Genomic DNA, 21,122 nt, shown 5'->3' with positions numbered 1-21,122 from the left:
TGAACCGCCATCTTTGACATTTTAAGGATGGAAGCAACATGACGCTCACTGTATCCCTCTGCCAGTAAAGCCAGAATTGAACCCTTCTTTTCCTCACTCAAAACTTTCCTTTTCAACTCTTTTGGCATGGTCAATAGTTATTTTTTGATTAATATTACTTTTGAGGTACTATTAGCACTGTTTTTGCCATCCAGCTGGTCCTATTGCAAGAGGATAGTCATGACCACAGCAGTGTTTTTTATACTTTTCCTCGTTAAATAAGATTTGGTTCATGTGATCAACTAATCAGTACCTAATTCAGTAGAATGAGGTGTGCCTGTGTTGGAATTCAACAGACACTGGAATGGAATGGCTGTCATACATGTAGAGATGCTGATTTAAGAACATTTTGCAGTGGTCTCTTAATGTTTTCCACAGCTATGTGTATGTATTCTTATATTCCATTCCTTACTAGATTTGTGTGTATTGGGTATACAGTGGGGAGAACAAGTATTTGATACACTGCTGATTTTGCAGGTTTTGCTACTTACAAAGCATGTAGAGGTCTGTAATTTTTATTATAGGTACACTTCAACTGTGAGAGACGGAATCTAAAACAAAAATCCAGAAAATCACATTGTATGATTTTTAAGTAATTAATTTGCATTTTATTGCATGACATAAGTATTTGATACATCAGAAAAGCAGAACTTAATATTTGGTACAGAAACCTTTGTTTGCAATTACAGCGATCATACGTTTCCTGTAGGTCTTGACCAGGTTTGCACACACTGCAGCAGGGATTTTGGCCCACTCCTCCATACAGACCTTCTCCAGATCCTTCAGGTTTCAGGGCTGTCGCTGGGCAATATGGACTTTCAGCTCCCTCCAAAGATTTTCTATTGGGTTCAGGTCTGGAGACTGGCTAGGCCACTCCAGGACCTTGAGATGCTTCTTACGGAGCCACTCCTTAGTTGCCCTGGCTGTGTGTTTCGGGTCATTGTCATGCTGGAAGACCCAGCCACGACCCATCTTCAATGCTCTTACTGAGGGAAGGAGGTTGTTGGCCAAGATCTCACGATACATGGCCCCATCCATCCTCCCCTCAATACGGTGCAGTCGTCCTGTCCCCTTTGCAGAAAATCATCCCCAAAGAATGATGTTTCCACCTCCATGCATCACAGTTGGGATGGTGTTCTTGGGGTTGTACTCATCCTTCTTCTTCCTCCAAACACGGCGAGTGGAGTTTAGACCAAAAAGCTCTATTTTTGTCTCATCAGAACACATGACCTTCTCCCATTCCTCCTCCGGATCATCCAGATGGTCATTGGCAAACTTCAGACGGGCCTGGACATGCGCTGGCTTGAGCAGGGGGACCTTGCGTGCGCTGCAGGATTTTAATCCATGACGGCGTAGTGTGTTACTAATGGTTTTCTTTGAGACTGTGGTCCCAGCTCTCTTCAGGTCATTGACCAGGTCCTGCCGTGTAGTTCTGGGCTGATCCCTCACCTTCCTCATGATCATTGATGCCCCACGAGCTGAGATCTTGCATGGAGCCCCAGACCAAGGGTGATTGACCGTCATCTTGAACTTCTTCCATTTTCTAATAATTGCGCCAACAGTTGTTGCCTTCTCACCAAGCTGCTTGCCTATTGTCCTGTAGCCCATCCCAGCCTTGTGCAGGTCTACAACTTTATCCCTGATGTCCTTACACAGCTCTCTGGTCTTGGCCATTGTGGAGAGGTTGGAGTCTGTTTGATTGAGTGTGTGGACAGGTGTCTTTTATACAGGTAACAAGTTCAAACAGGTGCAGTTAATACAGGTAATGAGTGGAGAACAGGAGGGCTTCTTAAAGAAAAACTAACAGGTCTGTGAGAGTCGGAATTCTTACTGGTTGGTAGGTGATCAAATACTTATGTCATGCAATAAAATGCAAATTAATTAATAAAAAATCATACAATGTGATTTTCTGGATTTTTGTTTTAGATTCCGTCTCTCACAGTTGAAGTGTACCTATGATAATAATTACAGACCTCTACATGCTTTGTAAGTAGGAAAACCTGCAAAATTGGCAGTGTATCAAATACTTGTTCTCCCCACTGTATGTTGTGAAATTGTTAGATATTACTTCTTAGATATTACTGCACTGTTGGAGATAGAAGCACAAGCATTTCGCTACACCCGCAATAACATCTGCTAAACACATGTATGTGACAAATAACATTTGATTTGATTTGAACCGGGAGTCCCATAGGGCGGCGAACAACTGGCCCATCGTCGTCCTGGTTAAGGGAAGGGTTTGGCCGGGGGGGCTTTACTTGGCTCATCGCGCTCTAGTGACTCCTTGTGGCGGGCCGGGTGCCTGCAGGCGGACTTCAGTCGTCAGTTGAACAGTGTTTCCTCTGACACATTGGTGCGGCTGGCTTCCGGGTTAAGCAGACGGGTGTTAAGAAGCGCAGTTTGGCGGGTCATGTTTTGTCCACTGACAAAGAAATTATCAGTCTATAATTTTAATGGTAGGTTTATTTGAACAGTGAGAGACAGAATAACAACAAAAAAATCCAGAAAAATGCATGTCAAAAATGTTATAAATTGATTTGCATTTTAATGAGGGAAATAAGTATTTGACCCCCTCTCAATCAGAAAGATTTCTGGCTCCCAGGTGTCTTTTATACAGGTAACGAGCTGAGATTAGGAGCACACTCTTAAAGGGAGTGCTCCTAATCTCAGCTTGTTACCTGTATAAAAGACACCTGTCCACAGAAGCAATCAATCAATCAGATTCCAAACTCTCCACCATGGCCAAGACCAAAGAGCTCTCCAAGGATGTCAGGGACAAGATTGTAGACCTACACAAGGCTGGAATGGGCTACAAGACCATCGCCAAGTATCTTGGTGAGAAGGTGACAACAGTTGGTGCCATTATTCGCAAATGGAAGAAACACAAAATAACTGTCAATCTCCCTCGGCCTGGGGCTCCATGCAAGATCTCACCTCGTGGAGTTGCAATGATCATGAGAACGGTGAGGAATCAGCCCAGAACTACACGGGAGGATCTTGTCAATGATCTCAAGGCAGCTGGTACCATAGTCACCAAGAAAACAATTGGTAACACACTACGCCGTGAAGGACTGAAATCCTGCAGCGCCCGCAAGGTCCCCCTGCTCAAGAAAGCACATATACAGGGCCGTCTGAAGTTTGCCAATGAACATCTGAATGATTCAGAGGAGAACTGGGTGAAAGTGTTGTGGTCAGATGAGACCAAAATCGAGCTCTTTGGCATCAACTCAACTCGCCGTGTTTGGAGGAGGAGGAATGCTGCCTATGACCCCAAGAACACCATCCCCACCGTCAAACATGGAGGTGGAAACATTATGCTTTGGGGGTGTTTTTCTGCTAAGGGGACAGGACAACTTCACCGCATCAAAGGGACGATGGACCGTCAAATCTTGGGTGAGAACCTCCTTCCCTCAGCTACGGCATTGAAAATGGGTCGTGGATGGGTATTCCAGCATGACAATGACCCAAAACACACGACCAAGGCAACAAAGGAGTGGCTCAAGAAGAAGCACATTGAGGTCCTGGAGTGGCCTAGCCAGTCTCCAGACCTTAATCCCATAGAAAATCTGTGGAGGGAGCTGAAGGCATTTCACGCTGTGCCTTGGTCTGACCCGTTCTTCAACGACCGTGACAGATCATGTCTTTGTCAGTGGGCAAACTTACAAAATCAGCAGGGGATCAAATACTTTTTCCCTCACTGTAGGTGTACAGAGGCCCATTATCAGCAACTATCAGTCCTGTGTTCCAACTTGCTAATCCAAGTTTATCATTTTAAAAGGCTAATTGATCGTTAGAAAACCCTTTTGCAATTATGTTAGCACAGCTGAAAACTGTTGTGCTGATTTAAAGAAGCAATAAAACTGGCCTTCTTGAGACTAGTTGAGTATCTGGAGCATCAGCAATTGTGGGTTCAATTACAGGTTCAAAATGGCCAGAAACAAATAACTTTCTTCTGAAACGCGTCAGTCTATTCTTGTTCTGAGAAATGAAGGCTATTCCATGCGAGAAATTGCCAAAAAACTGAAGATCTCGCACAACGCTGTGTACTACTCCCTTCACAGAACAGCGCAAACTGGCTCTAACCAGAATAGAAAGAGGAGTGGGAGGCCCCGGTGCACAACTGAGCAAGAGAACAAATACATTAGAGTGTCTAGTTTGAGAAACAGATGCCTCACAGGTCCTCAACTGGCAGCTTCATTAAATAGTACCCACAAAACACCAGTCTCAACGTCAACGGTGAAGAGGCGACTCCGGGATGCTGACCTTCTAGGCAGAGTTGCAAAGAAAAAGCCATATCTCAGACTGGCCAATAAAAAGAAAAGATTAAGATGGGCAAAAGGACACAGACACTGGACAGAGGAAGATTGGCAAAAAGTGTTATGAACAGACAAATCAAAGTTTTAGGTGTTCGGATCACAAAGAAGAACATTTGTAAGTCGCCCTGGATAAGAGCGTCTGCTAAATGACGTAAATGTAAACGTAAATGTGAGACGCAGACCAAATGAAAAGATGCTGGAGGAGTGCTTGATGCCATCTGTCAAGCATGGTGGAGGCAATGTGATGGTCTGGGGGTGCTTTGGTGGTGGTAAAGTGGGAGATTTGTACAGGGTAAAAGGGATCTTGAAGAAGGAAGGCTATCACTCCATTTTGCAACGCCATGCCATACCCTGTGGACGGCGCTTGATTGGAGCCAATTTCCTCCTATAACAGGACAATGACCCAAAGCACAGCTCCAAACTATGCAAGAACTATTTAGGGAAGAAGCAGTCAGCTGGTATTCTGTCTATAATGGAGTGGCCAGCACAGTCACCGGATCTCAACCCTATTGAGCTGTTGTGGGAGCAGCTTGACCGTAGGTACGTAAGAAGTGCCCATCAAGCCAATCCAACTTGTGGGAGGTGCTTCAGGAAGTATGGGTTGAAATCTCTTCAGATTACCTCAACAAATTGACAACTAGAATGCCAAAGGTCTGCAAGGCTGTAATTGCTGCAAATGGAGGATTATTTGACGAAAGCAAAGTTTGAATGACACAATTATTATTAAAATTAAAAATCATTATTTCTAAACTTGTCAATGACTACATTTCCAATGCATTTTGCTATATTTCCTATTCAAACTCATTGCATGTATGTTTTCATGGAAAACAAGGACATTTGTAAGTGACCCCAAACTTTTGAACGGTAGTGTACATACACTGCTCAAAAAAAATAAAGGGAACACTTAAACAACACAATGTAACTCCAAGTCAACCACACTTCTGTGAAATCAAACTGTCGACTTAGGAAGCAACACTGATTGACAATAAATTTCACATGCTGTTGTGCAAATGGAATAGACAACAGGTGGAAATTATAGGCAATTAGCAAGACACCCCCAATAAAGGACTGGTTTTGCAGGTGGTGACCACAGACCACTTCTCAGTTCCTATGCTTCCTGGCTGATGTTTTGGTCACTTTTGAATGCTGGCGGTGCTTTCACTCTAGTGGTAGCATGAGACGGAGTCTACAACCCACACAATTGGCTCAGGTAGTGCAGCTCATCCAGGATGGCACATCAATGCGAGCTGTGGCAAGAAGGTTTGCTGTGTCTGTCAGTGTAGTGTCCAGAGCATGGAGGCGCAACCAGGAGACAGGCCAGTACATCAGGAGACGTGGAGGAGGCCGTAGGAGGGCAACAACCCAGCAGCAGGACTGCTACCTCCGCCTTTGTGCAAGGAGGAACAGGAGGAGCACTGCCAGAGCCCTGCAAATTGATCTCCAGCAGGCCACAAATGTGCATGTGTCTGCTCAAACGGTCAGAAACAGACTCCATGAGGGTGGTATGAGGGCCCGACGTCCACAGGTGGGGGTTGTGCTTACAGCCCAACACCGTGCAGGACGTTTGGCATTTGCCAGAGAACACCAAGATTGGCAAATTCGCCACTGGCGCCCTGTGCTCTTCACAGATGAAAGCAGGTTCACACTGAGCACATGTGACAGACGTGACAGAGTCTGGAGACGCCGTGGAGAACGTTCTGCTGCCTGCAACATCCTCCAGCATGACCGGTTTAGTCCAGGTCTGGGAGGAGATCCCTCAGGAGACCATCCGACACCTCATCAGGAGCATGCCCAGGCGTTGTAGGGAGGTCATACAGGCACGTGGAGGCCACACACACTACTGAGCCTCATTTTGACTTGTTTTAAGGACATTACATCAAAGTTGGATCAGCCTGTAGTGTGGTTTTCCACTTTAATTTTGAGGGTGACTCCAAATCCAGACCTCCATGGGTTGATAAATTTGATTTCCATTGATAATTTTTGTGTGATTTTGTTGTCAGCACATTCAACTATGTAAAGAAAAAAGTATTTAATAAGATTATTTCATTCATTCAGATCTAGGATGTGTTATTTTAGTGTTCCCTTAATTTTTTTGAGCAGTGTATATATAAAATAAGTGGTGTGAATCAGAAAACCAGCCAGTATCTGGTGTGACCACCATTTGCCTCATGCAGAGTGACACATCTCCTTCGCATAGAGTTGATCAGGCTGTTGATTGTGGCCTGTGGAATGTTGTCCCACTCCTCTTCAATGGGTGTGCGAAGTTGCTGGATATTGGCGGGAACTGGAACCCGCTGTCTTACACGTCGATCAAGAGCACCCCAAACATGCTCAATAGGTTACATATCTGGTGAGTATGCAGGCCATAGAAGAACTGAGACATTTTCAGCTTCCAGGAATTATGTACAGATCCTTGTGACATGGGCCGTGCATTATCATGCTGAAGCATGAGATGATGGCAGTGGATGAATGGCACGACAATGGGCCTCAGGATCTCATCACGGTATCTTTGTGCATTCAAATTGTATCTCTGTGACCGCAACATGACATTCTATTTTTAGCTGATATGGGAGTGAATACATTCAAGCAGTATATCAAACTGTCACCGGCAAGTAGAAGATTATTTGCCAGGGTATATTATTTAATTATAAATCTGATTTTTTCACATGGCGATGTGGGAAGCGAATCAACTTCAAAATCACTTCAACTTCAAGATTGCGGTCTTGGTTTAGCTTGGCATTAAATAAGCAGCCTATTTTGCATTGATAACCAAATATAATCTCAGCGACTGTTGTCAAACAATAAACCAAACAACATTGTAGTCTTATAGAATCCATCTTTTTTTTTTTTTTTTTTTTTTAAGTGATAATGTTTTTCTAGGCTAAAACAGATATCCATGTGCTTTTTTTCTCCATGACTAAAAATGATGACATTCCATTTTTAGCTAATTTGGGAGTGAATACATTGAAGCAGCATACAGTATCAAATTGGGATAATGTTTTAGGTTACACTGGGAAGTATAAGAATATTTATCAGGGCATATTATTTAATTATAAATCTTATTATTTCACATGGAGATGTGGGAAGCTAAAAGGCTAGCTAGCAGTGTTTAGCCAACTTACTAGCAAGTGAAGACAGCAAGACAAGAGATTCTTCTTTTGCTTTCACAACAAATGAGAAGACAACAAGAAAACCCAAGAATCCACTCAAAAATGTATTTGGTTTAGAAGTAATAACTAGCGATTACAGGCTATTGTGAAATGGTAAAATCCTGCTGTAGGCTACTAGCTAGCCATGTGCTTTTTTCTCTGTGACCGCAACATGACATTCTATTTTTAGCTGATATGGGAATGAATACACAAGCAGCTATCAAATTGGGATAATGTTTTAGGTTATACCGGCAAATATACGAATATTTGCCAAGCATATTTTGGTATTATAAATCGGATTATTTCACATGGAGATGTGGAACGCTAAAAAGGCTAGCTAGCTTTCTATGTTTCTAGCCAGGCTAAAGCCAGCTCGCCAGGGAATGCGACTTTTCCTTGTTTTCACAAAATGAATATTAAAAAATATATAGACTTTGCTATCGCCCCCTTGTGAATGGGAGTGGGACTGGCGAGGATATAATGTTACCAAAAGGTGTCAGCTACTCCAAAAATCCCACTCCACCCACGTGCACGCACGCACATAAATCAATGGAGTGGAGTTTGTAGTAACCTTAACCCTAGCTTCATGTCCAAATTAGGGGAGAAGCCATGGAAGTTCAAGGCTGACCGCGGTACTGCATGCATTGTTAGCAGAAAACAGGATCCCTCATTATAGTAAATAGAAAAATGGCAATCTTCATATAAATAAAAACATTTTTAGAAGACAATCATGGTACCAATAATTGCATTGCTTCTAATACACCTGATGTATGTCCTTGAACCGATTATTCTAAAATCGCACACAGAAGAAGGGATAATTTAGATGCTAATGGAAGCCTGCAGTACCCCTGTTAGCCTTCAACTTGAGTTACGCTTTGAACACACCGACTGTGTCATTGTGCAAAATAGTATGCAGCATCATCTAGATATGTGTGCAATAAAAGTTCAACATTCACATACCATTTCTGTCAACCCGTTTACGCATACAGTTTGAAGCATACGTTCGATAAATCCAAACCCTATGTTATGACTATGAATGAACATTTACATGTTCAATTCTTACTTTACGTCTCCCTTTACTCGGTTACAGATCTTTTTTATACGTACAAACTTTTGTCAGGAATGTGGCATCAGCAAAGAACATGAACCGAACGTAGCTAGTCAAAGTTAGCTAGTCAATCAAACAACTCTACCCCAGACGTTAGAGTTGCTTTGCAGCTTCCGGTTTCATTTCCAAATTAAAAGCCTAGAGCTTGTTTTAGAATGGCACTCGATAACGACGTTATACCAATAAATGGTGTTGTATAGGCTTGGGCCTTCAGCAAATTACTTTTGTGAGAATGATACTATGAAGACACAGAAGAGCCTTTAGAATAACCGCCTGAGCTGCAAAATAGAAAGTAAATATGTGTTAGGATTATTCCACTATCTAAAAATGCAATGCTGTTGTGTGTTATTTAATGGCCATATAATTGCATAATCTATTTTTACAGCTGCGTGAGGGTACTGTGGTGATCATGTAACCTAATGAATCACTCTTTATCCAGTATTTGGGAGCACGGGCTGTAAGCCTTATATTAGACAGTTTGACTGTTGTATTTGTGAATTCCACTCTGTATGTAGGCTTGTTATAGCCATTTGCATTGCACAACCCCATCACGCAGAAGATATATCCATATAAATAAATGAAACAAAACAAAATGTTGATTAAGTCTTGGCTATAACATGTCCTGAGCGAAATAGCCAAGGGGTCCCAAATGGTCAAGACTATCTATAACCTATTCTTATTGCCAGATCTGTTTTCCCTATCAGCCACTGCACGTGCTTCTTCAACTATTTTGTTTAACATTTATTTAGAGGCTATATTTAGAGGCCTGTGAGCTAGGGTCTCTTCTTAAGGGGAGGCCTATAAAAAAACAGACAAATAGAATTCTAAAATTATTCTGCAAGACACCAATACCCAAAATGATAGCCTAAATTGCAATGCCTACAAGTTGAAGGCCTATTATTTTATTTTTTGATAGGCCTAAATTAAACATTGAATTATTAAAGTGATAGGCTAAAGAACTTTGGAGAATTTAGTTAATTTTGAATACACATGGATTTCAATAAACAAATGGATAAGACTGTTATATTCTCTTTGATTTAGTTGCTATTGCAACTTAGACAAATGACAGAATGGATGACATACTGACTGAACTTAATGAAGGATTAATTAAATGTTCAAATATGTTGGAATGATGAGTTGCAGGCATCATGCATGCTCTGCACTTTATTTGACTAGTATGCAAATAGGCCCACATTAAGGTATAATGACTCTATGACTGCATGCCTCCAGAAGGGCATCTTCTGAGGCTGAGGGGTGCTTTTCCGAAGGCACATGGTGCTGTGGTGCTGCATGGAGATCACAAGCTCCAACTGAGAAGCAGTGTGGCGATGGAGGGAATAGCCTATATGGAGACAACCTAAGACCACTGCAACAGAGTTATTGTAAAGTGTGGGAATAAGCTTATGCCAGCCTTAGCCTACGTTTAACCACTCCCTTGTTCATTTCAAAGTCCATATGTTCATGACCCGATTAATCTAAATTATGTAAAATTATACAAATTCATATTAACGCCTCCTACAGAATATTCTTTGGCAAGATTTTGAGTGATGAAATACATTTCTAAATATTCTCTAAAAAAATATTTTGAGTGGCAAAGACTGGAGTGGTCATACAGTGGGCTCCAAAATTACTGGCACCCCTGACTGGCAATGCACAAACAATACTTTTAAAAATATAAACAATATAATTATAGAGAAACTCAAAATACCAACGTGAGAAATACTGTACTTTATTAATGTTTCAATGGAACCAACCCAAATCATACAATTATTTAATACAAAATAAATGTAACCAAAATCAAGGTTTCATAATTATTGGCACTCCTCATTTAGTACTTAGTGTAACCACCTCTGGCAAGGTTAACAGCATGGAGTCTTTTCCTGTAATGTTTGACAAGGTTAAGGAACACATTTGGAGGGATTTTGGACCAGATCCTTTCAAGATCCTTCGCATTCTTGGGTTTGCGCTTATCAACTGCCCTCTTCAACTCAGCCCACAGATTTTTGATTGGATTGAAGTCCGGCGACTGAGATGTCCATGGCAGAACATTGATTTTGTTGTCACAGAACCATTTCTGTGTGGATCTTGAGGTATGTTTTGGGTCATTGTCTTGTTGGAAAGTCCACCTACGGCCAAGTCCCAGCCTTCTGGCAGAGGCAACCAGATTGTCGGTCAAAATTGCCTGATACTTGATGGAATTCATTATGCCATCAATCTTAACCAGTGCCCCTGGACCACTGGAATTAAAACAGCCCCAAAACATCACTGAACCACCACCATATTTCACCGTGGGTATGAGGTGCCTCTCCTTGTATGCATCTCTGTTTCGACTCCAAACATGCCGATGCTGTATCTGACCAAAACGTTCAATTTTGGTCTCATCTGACCAGAGCACCTTTTCCAGTCATAATTTAAATGACGTTTGGCAAACTCCAAGCGCTTGCGTCTGTGTCTTGGGGTCAGAAAGGGCTTTCTTCTGGCAATCCTTCCAAAGAGCCTGTGGTTGTGGAGGTGGTGTCTGATGGTGCTTTTTGAAACCTGGTGACCCCTAACCTGCTATTCTTTCACAGTGATTCTTGAGGATTTTGCTGCTTCTCTCACCATCCTCCTCCCTATCCTGGGGGGCAAAATGCATTTGCGTCTTCTACCCGTGAGGTTTTCAACTGTTCCATATCTTTTTTATTTTTTAATAATTGCCCTGACAGTGCTCAGTGGTATATTCAATCGTTTGTGGATCTTCTTGTAGCCATTACCAGATTTATGAAGGTCTACGACCATCTGTCTCTTTTGAACTGCCAGTTCTTTTGTTTTCTTCATGGTGTTGGATGACAAAGGGATATTGCATGCGTGTTACCTCATTTTTATACCCTAGTGAAACAGGAAGTGATGTAATGGCTCAATATAGTTCCTTAAGACTTAGATAAACTTAAATAAGTGGAATTTAATTCCTGGTTTAATTTTGGTAGATATTATTTACAAGAATCTTTAAGGGTGCCATTAATTGTGTAACCTTGATTTGGAGGACATTGATTTTGAATTAAATCAATACATTATTTTGGTGGGTTCCATTGGAACATTAATATAGTACAGTATTTCTCACACGTTGGTATTTTGATTTTATCTCTATAATTATATTGTTTATATTTTTTAAAGTATTGTTTGTGCATTGCCAGTCAGGGGTGCCAGTAACTTTGGAGGCCACTGTACATAATTCATAGATTCACCAAACATCAAAATATGACTAATTCAATATTGCACCATCCCATTCTCTGGGCTCTGTCTGCAATCATAACCAGTAGTATATACCAGGAATAATGAAACATATAATAATAATAGATTTGGTATTTTTTGTATTTTATTAGGATCCCCATTAGCTGTTGCAAAAGCAGCAGCTACTCTTCATAGGGTCCACACAAAACATGAAACATTACATAATACAGAACATTAATAGACAAGAACAGCTCAAGGACAGAACTACATCAATTAAAAATATATATTTTTAAAAGGCACACGTAGCCGACTTATCAATACATACACAAAACTACCTAGGTCAAATAGGGGAGAGGCATTGTGCCGTGAGGTGATGCTTTATCTGTTTTTTTAAACCAGGTTTGCTGTTCATTTGAGCAATATGAGATGGAACGCTCTATATAATACCACTTTCTTCAAATCCTCAAGGATTTGGGGACTGTGAAAGGACCCCTGGTGGCATGTCTGGTGGGGTAAGTGTGTGTGTCAGAGCTGTGTGTAAGTTGACTATGAAAACAATTTGGGATTTCCAACACATTAATGCTTCTAATAAAAAGAAGAAGTGATGCAGTCACTCTCTCCTCAACTCTTAACCAAGAGAGACTGGCATGAATAGTATTTATATCAGCCCTCTGATTACAATGAAGAGCAAGACGTGCCGCTCTGTTCTGGGCCAGCTGCAGCTTAACTAGGTCTTTCCTTGCAGCACTCGACCACACGACTGGACAATAATCAAGATAAGACAAAACTAGTGCCTGCAGGACTTGCTTTTTGGAGTGTGGTGTCAAAAAAGCAGAGCATCTCTTTATTACTGACAGACCTCTCCCCATCTTTACAACCATTGAATCTATATGTTTTGACCATGACAGTTTACAATCTAAGGTAACGCCAAGTAATTTAGTCTCCACAACTTGTTCAACAGCCACACCATTCATTTCCAGATTCAGCTGAGGTCTAGAACTTAAGGAATGATTTGTACCAAATACAATGCTCTTGGTTTTAGAGATGTTCAGGACCAGTTTATTACTATTAACCAACAATGCAGTTCAAGAATGGAGACTTTTAACTTGAAAACGTGCAGGATACCTCTTTCCGGTTTCCCTAACTTCCGTTTTTTTATACTATGTTATGCTTGTTCATGTAGCACTCCTCACAGGCCGTTTGGTGTACTTTTTTTGTTTGTTGGTGAGATGAAACTGCCAAAACTCTGAAAGGTATTATTGTATGTCAGAAATGCAACACAAGATTTGTTCAAGCCTAAAATGTTAGTCCGTAATCGTAACATGGTGTTTGTGTGTTCACAGATTAAATTTCACGTTTACGTTTCATGTTTCACGCATGGCTTTTCTTATGATCCTAACAATGTACGAATTGATTTTCTTACGATCCTAACGATACATGCGTTCAACCTTTTAGCAGCTATCTGGCTCCATACTCCCTTCCTTTTACATTCTGAGACCAACCAGAAACGTTTCCTTGGTCAAGTATTCCCAAATGTTCATAAAAGCCACACATTTGTAAACTCGTTTCTGCATGATCAAAATTTGCGCGAGGAAAAGGTGTATAGGCGCGCTTCTTCGGTGCAGCGGGAGGGGCTTTTTGTGGTGGGGAGTGGGTACTGGCAACCCCCAAAAAATACATTGTCCAGCAGTTGGGTATTTTAAATGTGGTCACCCAAGCTTTAAACAATGTACATTTGTTGACTGCTAGCCATACAAATACGATTATTTCTTGATACATTTCAAACGAGGTCTGGTTGTGGCGATTTTTTTGTTGTTGCAGATGCTGTGTATGTTTTGGTTCTACAAAGCTGTGTCCATCATAACATTTAATAATCTATTAATTGCATTCATTCTTGCACCATGCGATCTATAATGTACTTTTCTTCTCTATGCCCATGATCTGGGTTCCTGTGTGCATATGACAGACAGTCGGAGGAATCCTCTGGAACCGCTGAGCCGTGTATTGCCGAATTCAAAACAACTGGGGGCTCGGAACTCGGAATTCAATGCTTTCAAGACAACTGGGAACACGGAAAAAAACGAGCTCCGACTGGGAAAATTCGTTTTGAATGGTCATCCAACTTGGAATTCCAAGTCGGGAACTCGGGCCTCTTTCTAGAGCTCTGACTTTCCGACCTTAAGATCACCGACGTCATGATTTGATCTCGTTTTTTTCAGAGTTCCCAGTTGTCTTGAACGTACAATCCTTCTGTAGCCTATGACTCTTTGCGGACAGCACTAGCAGGTCAAACGAACGACAAAAATGAAGGATTCACTCAGCAAAACGAATCATAACTCTTGAGTAAGTAAAAAGAGTTGTTAAAAAAAACGTTTGCGAACTGCACATCACTACAGCTCAACCCTAACCCTAGCCTAAAACCTAACTTACCAGTGGTGTAAAGTACTTAAGTAACTATATTTAAAAGTACTACTTAAGTAGTTTTTTCGGGGTTATCTGTACTTGACTTTACTATTTATATTTTTGACTACTTTTACTTCACTACATTCTTAAAGACATTCACACACTTATCAAGAGGACATCCCTGGTCATCTCTACTGCCTCTGATCTGGCGGACTCACTAAACACAAATGCTTTGTTTGTAAACAATGTCTGAGTGTTCAAGTGTGCCCCTGGCTATCTGTTATTTAAAAAAACTAGAAATTGTGTTGTCTGGTTTGCTTAATATAAGCAATTTGAAATTATTTCTACTTTTACTTTTGATACTGAAGTATTTTTAGAATTACATTTACTTTTGATACTTAAGTATATTTAAAACCAAATAGTTTGAATTTTACTCTAGTAGTAATTTACTGGGTGACTTTCACTTTTACTTGAGTCATTTTCTATTAAGGTATCTTTACTTTTAATTAAGTATGACAATTGGGTACTTCTTCCACCACTGACCCTAGCTTCATGTCCACATCCCAGTTCACGTTGACTGCAGTTTTGCTATGTGTGTGTGAGAGAGAGACGGAGAGAAAAAATCATCACAATCATACAAAAGAGAGCATTTTATTAGGGAATTTTATCCTGGTCCACTCACTCACACACTCATATGTAGCCTACAGATTAAATAAGGTACTCAATTTACCCAATAAAGAATATGTGGACATTGAATCCCATTCTTAGGGCGGATACATAGGCATCTCGTCATTATATCTAGTATCTCCTGTAAACAGGAAGTGACAAACTTTCACGAGAATTTTACTTCTGGCTAACCGAGATTAACCCATGGGCGATTAATTAATTAATGATTTGTTATTTTTATTTTTTTACTTATCTATTTTTTACTTAACACTTATTTTTCTTAAAACTGCATTGTTGGTTAAGGGCTTGTAAGTAATAATATGTCATTTAGCAGACGCTTTTATCCAAAGAGACTTACAGTCATGTGTGCATACATTGATTTTGTGTATGGGTGGTCCCGGGGATCGAACCCACTACCTTGGCGTTACAAGCGCCGTGCTCTACCAGCTGAGCTACAGCATTTCACTGTAAGGTCTACACACCTGTTGTGTTTGGCGCATGTGACAAATACAATTTGATTAGATTACAAATTCCCACTATAAGAATGGCACTGAGAAAGACTCAGCCATGCCACTTTGTGGCCTAAACTGCAAATGACAAATCAGTCATGTGAACACTGCAAAGACAGAGGAATCATACAAAACAGCACAAAAAAACTACAAATAAACAATAACAGAAACTAAACTAAAAGCAGTATCAGTAAATTATAATGATTATAGTAATACAAATTGAATAACAGAATATACAAAATAACACAAGTACAAGTAAAACAGGTTTTACATTTTAAGTGAGTTCTTGACAATGGGATTGAAAACATTGGTGCCGAGGTTAATAGGCAGTGGAGAGCACAGTAACGGGACAGGAGAAGTTGGAAGGCTTGACTGTTACTCCATGATCATTATAAACAAACTTACCCCATCATCTGGATGCAGCAAGAGCCCCGCAGAAGACGGGTTCTTCACTCAATGAAGTCATTTCCCCTGCATCTGTCCAGTTGACTTTGTCCTTTATTGTAACCGATTTCAAATGGTGCTAGAAACACAACAAGACTCTGAACACCAAAAGAGATCGGTCACCCTTGGTGATAGGACAAATAGCTGGAGGTGTCGGTCTGTCTGTGTCCTCTGCTGAGACGTCCCTGATGACTAGTGCCATTGACAGTTGACCATTATACCACTGAGGGAAACAGTCAATGGCACTTTTCCCCTCTCAATACGAAGTATATTTTTCTCACTCTGCTGCTTGTCTGTCAAGCCAGTCATTCAGGGATGTTTGGTTAGGTGTTGATGGGCCGAGGCACAGAGAAGACGTAGCTACTTCCCACCCCAAGAACACTGATTTCAAATGGTGCTAGATAATGACTACACTCTAAGCCACCACCTGAAACCAGCTTCCAAGAGGAGCATTGTTAGGTCACACCATCCTTAACTGATGAAAATAACAATGCGCTGAGCCTGCTGGACATTAGAAAACAAAATGTAAAATGGTTAGGATACATCTTGCTTACAAAATTATTCATAATTGCAAGTGTTAGGATACATGTTAAAGCTTAATAGTATAATGGAGTCATGTGCTGCACATAGTAACATTGTCACACAAAATGTTTTTTGGAGTTGAAGTGGTGTTTTAAAATTTGTCAATCAGGTAAGTGGCACTTAACTAGCAGAGAAACTTGCAGAGTTCATCCATATAAACTTGGATTTGATGTAACCAAGGCCGTCAATGTACGATTCAAATGTTTGCAGGATGTCAAGCTACCAAACAGCTTGGGAGGTGTGTCTGATTTAGTGAAAAGCATGAACTGGCGCACACACACAAAAAGTTAGTAGAGGTGCTGACTAACAGCGAGTAAACTGTGTGCAAGCATCACTGTGCCTACTTCACCCTGAACACCAACCAGGTTTACCCAATAAATTACTGGGAGCTTATATATAGAGTGTACGACTCTCTTTATTTTTATAGCCTACAGGTGTGTCTGATTTAACATGATTGACACCTCTCATACACACTAAACATTTGTTAGCACTGTACATTACAGAACAGAATAAATTGGTAATAACACGGAAATAGTATGGTACCACTTTATCCCGTGCTGTAAGTCACATCAAGTCCACTCAACACTTTGCTCCCCATTCCCCCTCCCCAGCAAATATGTAAATATAATATCCTACTGTAAATTTGTTTGAGTGCTTTCCCTGTATTTATATTCCTGCAAATTACTCAATTTTTATTCCATTGAGGTTATTTTATTATTTATTTTATTATTATTATTATGTTGCATTTTCGAGATTGAACCTTCAAGTAAGCATTTCATTGTACTGTGTAGCATGTTCATCCTGTGCATATGACAAATAAAGTTGACTTTACTAATGTAAAGTACAACCAAACTTTGTAAGTAAAATCTTAATGTGGTAAGTATTACCCGCGATTGATTGATCTCCAGCCCAAGTACTTTTTTTAATTAACTCACAACCTGTCTCCTCCTGAAACCCTGTCTCTGTCCATAACCTGTGTTATTTTCCTGTCAGCCTACCCTCCTCTAAAACGTTAGTTGTGCTAGGAGGGAGAGGAGAGGCTCGTCTGCTTCAACATGCCCCAAAGGAGAGGAGGACAACAACAAAGCCAGCCATGCCAGTCAGTGGAAACTGAACACCGCCAGGCCAGGTCCTTTTCACTGGAGTCAATTAGCTGAGTCAAACACCCGGGCAGACCGGCCGGACCAGGAGGATCTGACACAGACTGTCTAGTCCCAAATGGCACCCTTTCCCCTATATAGTGCACTACTTTTGGCCAGGGCCCATAGGGCTGTGGTCAAAAGTAGTGGGAATAGGAGTATTTGAGAGTATAGGGAATAGGAGAGCCATTGAGAGCATGACCGGGGCACTTTAATCTTGTAAATCTCTACAGAAGAACATCCTACCATTTCCCATCACAGCTTCAGATAGTGGCCTTTAATACAATCTGAGAGGCATCGCTGCCCTGTTAAGTACAAATTTAAAGTAATGCAGTAATGCATCGTCATTCTGTATAAAGCAATACATCATTTATTTCGGTTGTCAGGATGCTCTCAGTAAGCAGTAGAGGAAAAAGGATTGAGAGGAACATCTATCAAACTAGAGTCCTCCATTATATTGATGTATGTCATTGGAGAAATGACAGTCAACTGTAAAATCGCTATAGGATACACTCTGTTGTATCAAGTGCTCTATCTGGGGTTACATTGGACAAGAGCAGGGCAGTACAGAGTCAGCTGCACTTTTGGGTTCATCTTGAAGATCTCCAGAAGAAATGCATCATGGGACAGTACAGGAAGAAGGAAAGAGGGAAAGCCCCTGCTGAGGACATCTTTCACTAAGTTAGTTCTCTGCATCAGACAAGATAGTACTTCCAGTATTATCACATGAGAGATAGAGTGAGAGAGAGAAAATACATTTAAAACCATAGAGAGAACACCACACCTACTCCCTTCTCCTAGCAAACCTGACACTTCATCCAAACGAAACAGCTCTGCTTGGAGCGGCGTAACACTCAACAACACATGCCGCTTAACATCTTTTTAATCTACAGTCTCACCTGCAGCCCTGAAGACACAGAGACAGATGCTGGCTGGGCTTTTGACTTCGGTCCACTTCATTTTGACTCACAGTGGCGTGGTAGTCACACTCACAGCTCTCTACTACCGCCATCACGGAGAAAACCAAGGAAGTGGCAGGTAGATTCTGGCAGGGAGAGAGCCGTGACGCAGGCACACCGTAAGTGTGTGGTGATAGGTAGTGGCCAACTCACAGTGTTGCCAACTGATTAGCTAGGCGAAATACAAAACTGCCCAACCCCTCTCCCGAAATCCCCTTCTACCCTCTCTGTAATTCAATGTCTAACTCTCTCTTGTTCTCTGCTCTCTCTCCATATTCTCTCCTTGGCAGGTAAATGAACTGCTGCCTTATCCAGCTACACAGTTCCCCCTCCTTCCTCCGTCCCCCCCATCTTTTTCTGTTTTATTTTCCCTCTCTTCAACAATGCCCACAAACACACCTTGTACTTTAACTGATTAGAAGAGGGTCAGGGAAGTAAGGCTACTGCCAAAATACTCCCTCCCTGTTTTTTTTCCTATTTACATTTTAGTCATTTAGCAGACGCTCTTATCCAGAGCGACTTACAGTTAGTGCATACATTATTTTATCGAACCCACAACCCTGGCGTTGCAAACGCCATGCTCTACCAACTGAGCTACATCCCCTGCCGGCCATTCCCTCCCCTACCCTGGACAACGCTGGGCCAATTGTGCGCGCCGCCCCATGGGTCTCCCAGTCGCGGCCGGCTACGACAGAGCCTGGATTCGAACCAGGATCTCTAGTGGCACAGCTAGCACTGTGATGCAGTGCCTTAGACCACTGCGCCACTCGGGGCCTATTTCAAATGCATATTTACTTTGATTTCCACAATGAGATGAAGAACAAAGACCCTAGAGCACATATCAGCCTGACCTACAGACAGACTGGACAATGTTTCCAGGAGTTAGCTAGTGAATTCTGTGTTTATTTTCATTGGTCACCGTGACAGGTCAGACTCTGATCAGTAGGGTTGTGTGTGTAGGTGTCTGGTTCCTCTCTGTCAACCATCAAACCTACCCTGGCAGGCAGATTTATTTTAAGGGTTGTTTGTTGCCTGTGTTCCCTGGACCTGTTGTGTAATGTTTATAAAATATTTAAAGGGACAGGAGCTTTCCATGTGCAGTCCAAAACAACACAGACAGCCTTGCCCTGCCTAAATGGACTTGGGGCTCTATACAATCCGTATGGCGAAAGTTCAGTATTACAGCATGATTGAAATGTAAAGACAATGTTCCCGCGTCACCATTCATGGTAAATGCTGCATATGTCGGAAATTACCTTTACATTTCTAGCGCGCAATCTGTAACGCTTCATCAATACAGATAGAATACAGCCCTTGACTGGAGAATTTGTATTTTATTTGTATTTCCATGAGGATATTTGCTTGAATACATTTTCAAACTAATCAATCTAACTAGTTCACCCTGAAAAAGAAACACCATCAAAACGAAATGAACCTATAGTATAAGTCAACTGTATATAGCCTAAACAAATGTTTCTGATTATTTTCACCTCATGGTGATCCTAATCTGTATAGAGACTATTATAGCCCCATCAAAACAGCCTGGGAGTTTCATGCGTAGGAATGATATTATACTGAACAAAAATATAAACGCAACATGTAAAGTGTTGGTCCCATGTTTCATGACCTTAAATAAAACATCCCAGAAATGTTCCATACACACAAAAAGCTTATTTCTCTCAAATATTTGTTTACATCCCTGTTTGTGAGCATTTCCCCTTTGCCAAGATAATAATGTGTAGTTTTGTCACACAACACAATGCCACAGATGTCTCAAGTTTTGAGGGAGCGTGCAATTGGCATGCTGACTGCAGGAATGCCCACCAGAGCTGTTGCCAGATAATTTAATGTTAATTTCTCTACCATAAGCCACTTCCAATGTCGGCCTCACAACCGCAGACCAGCCACCCGGAAAGCTGATGAAACTGTAGGTTTGCACAACCAAATAATTTCTGCACAAACTGTCAGAAACCGTCTCAGGGAAGCTCATTTGCATGCTCGTGGTCCTCACCAGGCTCTTGACCTGACTGCAGTTTGGCGTCGTAACCGACTTCAGTGGGCAAATGCTCACCTTTAATGGCCGCTGGCACGCTGGAGAAGTGTGCTCTTCACCGGATGAATCCCGGTTTCAACTGTACAGTGCAGATGGTAGACGGTGTGGTGTGTATGGCGGTGAGTGGTTTGCTGATGTCAACGTTGTGAACAGAATGCCCCATGGTGGCGGTGGGGTTATGGTATGGGCAGGCATAAGCTACAGACCACTGCAATTTGAATGGACAGCGATACCTTACGAGATCCTGAGGCCCATTGTCGTGCCATTCATCCGCCGCCATCACCTCATGTTTCAGCATGATAATGCACGGCCCCATGTCGCAAGGATCTGTACACAATTCCTGCAAGCTGAAAATGTCCCAGTTCTTCCATGGCATGCATACTTTGGGATCCTCTGGATCGACGTGTACGACAGCGTGTACCAGTTTTTGCCAATATCCAGTGACTTTGCACAGCCATTGAAGAGGAGTGGGACATTATTCCACAGGCCACAATCAACAGCCTGATCAACTCTATGCGAAGGAAATGTGTCGCGCTGCATGAGAC

The sequence above is a fragment of the Coregonus lavaretus genome (genome assembly GCF_964263955.1).
Source record: "Coregonus lavaretus genome assembly, chromosome: 20".
NCBI lineage: Eukaryota > Metazoa > Chordata > Actinopteri > Salmoniformes > Salmonidae > Coregonus > Coregonus lavaretus.
This window is presented reverse-complemented; position numbering follows the sequence as displayed.